We start from the raw sequence: 6,000 nt of genomic DNA, 5'->3' as shown, positions 1-6,000 counted from the left end.
CTGCAGTCAGGCTACGCGATTGGACGGCGCGATAGTTAAACGCCGCGGGCAATCTTCAAACGCAGGGATAGAAGGGAAATTCTTTCCCCCTGAATACAGTCACCATTTTATACCACTCCTGGCAGCTGATAGACATCGTAAGCACTTAGAGATGCTGAATTTGGTACTGAATGACAATAAGTCTTATTTAAAGGGAATGTGAAGTGAAAATAAACTTGTGATATAACGATTTGTATGTGTAGTACTACAGAAATAGAACATTATTAGCACAGATATAAGTCTCATATTGTTTCCAGTACAGGAAGAGCTTAGAAACTTCACTTATCTGTGCAAAACAGCTTCTCTGACCTCTGTGACTTTATAAAGTCTGGACAGCACTGTCTTTTAAAGCTCTTATCTCAACCGTCTCTCATTATTTCTTCTTTGTTTATGGTTTTCCTGCAGAGAAAAGTTCAAAGGGTCACTAGCCTGCTATGTGAAATCATTTCAAATGCCGAGTGTATAGTAGAAACTGCAATTATTAGAGAATGATGCCATGTTATAAAAAAACTATATACCTGAAAATAAAAATATTACACTATTTTCTTTGCTACTAATGTTCTATTCATTATCTGTATTACGCCGCCAATTTATTATATCATGAGGTTTTTTTATTTTGTTTCAGTGTCACTTTAATATAGGAACGAAGTAACCCTTTCCACTCCACTATCGGAATTGGTCGAGGGTGGATTGCTTTCTGAGCGCTTTTAAAAAAAAATCACTCCCATTCACTTGCATTAAAATTGCCTACAAATTTTTGCGATCATGTAAAAAAATTTGCGGTTGCAATTTTAGACAATTGCAGCGATTTTTACGCCATTTTAATGCAAGTGAATGGGAGCAATTTTTTTTAAAACCGCTTAAGGAGCCCAAACATCTAACGATTTTCCCGCCGATATACAGCCGTTTCGATCACAGTGACAGAACGATCGATTTCCGTCCGAAATCGATCGACCCATCCGTGCGGAAGATTTTTCTCGGTCTTCGGCGGGTCGGGAGTGCGTCGTTAGCGTCGTTCGAATGCCCGACGACCAACGCAATACAGCGGTAATACATTACCTTCTCCAGCCAGCGCGAGTCTCCTGGTCTTCTTCTCCGCTTCGGGCTCCAGACCGTTTCTTCTCCGCTTCGAGCTCCAGAGCTACACCGAACTTCCTGTCTCGGCAGGAAGTCTAAACAGTAGAGCGCCCTCTACTGTTTAAACGTCCCCTGGACAGGAAGTTCAGTAGCCGGAGCGGAGAGGAAGTCAGCAGGGGACTCACGTCGGCCGGCACAGGTAATGTATGCAGGGGGGAGGAGGGGGCAGCAGCGGCAGCTCCACAGATTGTGATCGGTTTCAGGCTGAAATCGATTCACAATCTGTTTCCAGTTTGCAAATCGACCAGTGTATGGCCACCTTTAGCAAGCGCTGATGACCTAAAAGGGCACAGAAAAGCGCTTGTAGTGTGTCTGAGCCCTTAGTTATTGAGAAAGAGCACCCAGAGGTGAACCTAGCAGTACATTCCTCTGACCTTATCTTTTCCAATAGAGCAAGGATGGAAACGTGTCAAGAGGAGCGAATACTGGAACAACATAGTCAAAATGTAAAAATAACGGTTAAGTTTTTCACTGCTCAACATTTTATATAAAATTCATGTTCATTATTTAAAAAAAACACACACACACACACGCACACACTAAAATGCCCTTAAAGCAGACCTGAACTCAGAACGTCCTCTCTGCTCTAAAAGATACACAACAACATAATAACCTTTAAACAAAAAAAACATTTCTTTGTTACAGCTAATACACATCCTAAAATACACCTGCACAGTTTCTACTTCCTGATTCATGGAAGCCGACATATTTAACCTCCTGTGCTTTCAAATGGCCTTATCTGCCATCTCTGCCATAGACAGTCATGTGACACAGGGGAGAGATCAGATTACATCTTGTGATTAGACACCAATGAGGGTGAATTAAACAGGCTAAACTCTCTGAATACCAACAGGGTGTATTTCTCTATGTATTTCTTCAGTCCTGTGCAAGAGTTCAGGTCCAGTTTATTAAGTAACAGCACCTTGCGTGTGATGTGCCTGCAGGTGGTGGGCGTGGCCAGCTGGCAGCATGAAAGACACAAAGAAGCAAATACAGTTTACTTTGCAATTACCCCTCCTGCGCAAAGCAAACACGGAGCAAAAGCAGCAGCGCACCTTCAAACACCCGCCGCTTCTCGTCCTTGGCAGAGAGGAGTCTTTTCAGCTTGGAGGATTTGTTTTTGCAAATTTCAATACTGATTGGCCAGACTCAGCTCTGCCTGCACAGGAGCATACTCCGAGACCAAATATGTTTATAAGGGGGTTTTCATCAGCAATGTAAGTCAATTAACCGTTTTGACCGCTTTATGTAGCAATAAGAGAGGTCATTCGGTGCGACAGCTGCACAGTTATATAAGCTTAAAGTCAACCTGAAGTGAATAAAAAAAAATCCTTTTAACCACTTGAGGACCGTAGTGTTAAACCCCCCTAAAGACCAGGCCATTTCTCACTTAATAGGCCACTGCAGCTTTAAGGTCTCGCTGGAGGGCCGTCCAACTCAGCACACAAATGATTACGCCCCCAAATCCCTCCCCCTTTTCTCCCCACCAACAGAGCTTTCTGTTAGGCCCGGTTCACATTGGCGGTCGCTGTCCGGAATCGCCGTGCCGGAGCCGTACCGCATGCGGAACGGACGCACGGCACAGCATTGAAAGTCTATGCGTCCGTTCACATGCGTCCGTTCCGTCCGGACCGGAGCCGGACCGGATCCGGACTCCGGCGTAAGATCCAACATGCGCTATTTTTTGGTCCAGCTCCTCCGGCAGACGTATCCGAAGCGGAGCCGGACTGTTGCATCCGGCCAATACAAAGCAATGAGAACCGGAGAGCGCACAACACACTGGCCGTAAAAAACGGACGCTCCACCCCACCTCCCATGCTTCCTCCATGCTACAGCGGCCATCCTGGACGGGGACACATGGGCCCAGCGCCCACAGAGTGGAGCAGCAGCGACCTCACGCTGGAGCTCCCCGGCAGCAACATGTCCGATACGTCTGATAACGAGGAGGTGAGGCCCTACAACGACCCCAGAGCTTCTGCCGACCTCCCAGACCCCAGGTATTATTATACAGCTTGTTATCTCAAACGGATCCGGACCGCAACCGTGTTCATACCGCACGGAAAACGGATGCAAACGGACCGGATCCGGAACGGATCCGGATAGGAACCGTACGGATCAGGTCCAGTCCGGATCCGGTGCGGTCCGGACATCCGTTCCGGTTTTTAAAAAACGCAAGTGTGAACGGGGCCAAAGTGGGGTCTGATCGCCCCCCAGATGTTTATTTTTTTTTTTTTATAAATATTTTTTTTATTATTTTTAAATAAATATGACTATTTTATTTTTACTTTCATACTCCTCCCTCTCGCCCCTCGCCAGCCAATCAGCGTGATCAGCTGTCATAGGCTTCATCCTATGACAGCTGATCACTTCCCTGCTTCTGGAGGGGACAGCCGTGTCACACTTCTGTTCCCAGTACAGCGCTGCCTTAGATCGCAGTGCTGTACAGCAATAAAAGACGGCGGTTAACAGTCTCCATTATCAGAGCAGGTATGCGCGTGTTCGCCTGCAAACCACGCCCCAAGGACATTACGCCCATCGGCGTTAGGCGGTCCTGGGGCTGCCGACGCGTCCACACCCATCGGCTAAACCTGGTCGGCAAAAGGTTAAACAATGCAGATTGCCTGGCTGTCCGTCTGCCTCTAATACTTATAGCCCTGAACAAGCATGCAGATCAAATGTTTCTGCCAAAAATCTGACAAGAATAGCTGCATGCTTGTTTCAGGTGGGTAATTCTGACCAGAAAAATGTGCAAGACAAACAGGCAACTGGTATTATTGACAGGAAATTAAATATAGCAGCCTCTATATGTCTCTCACCTCAGGTTTCTTTTAAACACAAACGGTTGGCAGCTGTCCATCATAGCAGGATCATCTACAAAGAAACCTAGGCAGGTGCCTGGGGCCTAGTGGATGTCATAGGGCCCGGCTGCTACCTTCTCTGACCCCTCTACTACCTCAGCTTACCCAAAAGACTCCAGGAAAGCCAAAGCTACTACCTTGCCCTGGGCCCTAGTTCATCAAATTTCAACAGCAACTGGTTTGAGTGTATTAAGTGATAAAGATGCTAATCCTGCATTCAAAATTTTCAAAACTTTTTCTGCTGTTATGGTTTGGAGTTATCACATACCTTAGGAGCACTGGCCCTTTAATTGCCATTGCCAAACAGTTGCATGCTGGGGGGTCTTTTTATCTATAATATATTCCGCCTCTTCCCTTTAGTTCCCCCTCCTGCTAATGACATAAGACAGTCCACTTCCTAGTATAGACCTCAGTGGGAGTGTTTGAAGACTCTGGGAGGAGGGCGGGTAACGAATACTCAATTAGCAATTAGCAATTAGCAAAAAAGAGTGAAGCAGGAAATGTCAGGAGGTCAAAGGTAACCAAGATGGAAACTGTCTGAATAGGATTCTCTGCTTTCCTTTATAAAATTCACAGGAATCATCAGACCCGGATTTACCTCACAGGAGCCTATAGGCCCAGATGTCCTGGCACCTCAGACTTCGCCTTCCATGAACCTACAAACCCTCACCGAACCACACCCCAAGTGTGCTGGCTGTCCCAGCTGTCTCTTCTCCCTTACTTTGCTTGCCCGTCATAGGTAGCTACAGGTGCCCCTTAGTTACTTATACTAAGGCTTAGTATAAGGAAGCCAGAAGTACCCTCAATATTAAGTAGCTAGAGGTGCCCCTAACTGAAAGGAGATTTCAACAGTGGAATGCTGAGAGGAAGCTGAGTCTTTCTCTCCTTCCCTCTGCAGTACACTGCAGAGGGAATGAGAGAAAGAGGCACTAGAGGAGGAGAGTGAGCCGCGTTCCATCATCAGGCACCTGTAGGCACGTGCCTACAGTGCCTTATGGTAAATCCAGCCTTGGGAATCATAACGTGGACAGTGCAATGCAGTACGTCTGTTATATAAGTAGAACTAGTATTTATCTACTTATATATGTGTTTTTTATTTCTAGGTTAGCATAGGTGTCACTTGTTCTTCGATCCTTCTCTGCCGTCCATCCTACGCCCATCAGCTGCTCCTGAAGACCTGTCAGGCACTTGTAGGTGACTGTAAGTGCTCGGTACAGCCAGTGGGGTAGTGTTCATCCCCCATGTATACATCCAAACAGGTTGTGCACTAATTGCAGCATGGCGGCGTAGTGGATAGCACTCTCGCTTTGCAGCGCTGGGTCCCCAGTTTGAATCCCAGCCAGTGCACTATCTGCACAGAGTTTGTATGTTCTCACCATGTCTGCGTGGGTTTCCTCCAAGCACACCGGTTTCCTCCCACATCCTAAAAACGTACCGATAAGTTAACTGGCTTCCCCCAAAAAATTGGCCCTAGACTATGATGGACATATGACTATGGTAGGGCTTAGATTGTGAGCCCCTTTGAGGGACATGACTATGTACAAATACTAAATGATAATAATTACTGGCATGCGTGCTGAAATATCTGCTATTCATTTGTACTGCACAGAGATGGATTAAGATTACCGTATATACTCGCATGTAAGCCGACCCGCGTATAAGCCGACCCCCCCCCCCCCCCCATCCCCCACTTTTACCTAAAAAAAGAAGGGAAAAATGATTGACCCCCATATAAGCCGGGGGTAGGAAATGCTGGCCGCCTTATTCCCCTAGTGTGTCCTAGTATAGTGCCCAGTATGGGTAGGTAGTGCCCCCGCGGACCACATGACTCGCATACAAGCCAACCCCCCAACCTTTGACCCACTTTTTGGGGGTTTAAAAATTCGGCTTGTATGCGAGTATATACGGTTAATGTGGCCCAAGGCTCTGGGCTCCCCCTTATGGCTCTTTTGGTAATCTGAGATGG

The 6,000-nt window shown here is 46.7% G+C and overlaps 1 long non-coding RNA gene across 1 annotated transcript in view; it reads right to left on the bottom strand.

Moving 5' to 3' along the window:
- Positions 1 to 324: 324 nt before the first annotated feature.
- The window catches only part of LOC137519584 (uncharacterized), a 67,652-nt gene continuing 61,976 nt past the window's right edge, over positions 325 to 6,000 (bottom strand). Inside the window, exon 3 of the long non-coding RNA XR_011021019.1 lies at positions 325 to 438. This is a non-coding gene — a long non-coding RNA (uncharacterized lncRNA). The remainder of the gene's footprint in view (positions 439 to 6,000) is intronic.

This window comes from Hyperolius riggenbachi, chromosome 5 (assembly GCF_040937935.1).
Source record: "Hyperolius riggenbachi isolate aHypRig1 chromosome 5, aHypRig1.pri, whole genome shotgun sequence".
Lineage (NCBI taxonomy): Eukaryota > Metazoa > Chordata > Amphibia > Anura > Hyperoliidae > Hyperolius > Hyperolius riggenbachi.
This window is presented reverse-complemented; position numbering and strand designations above follow the sequence as displayed.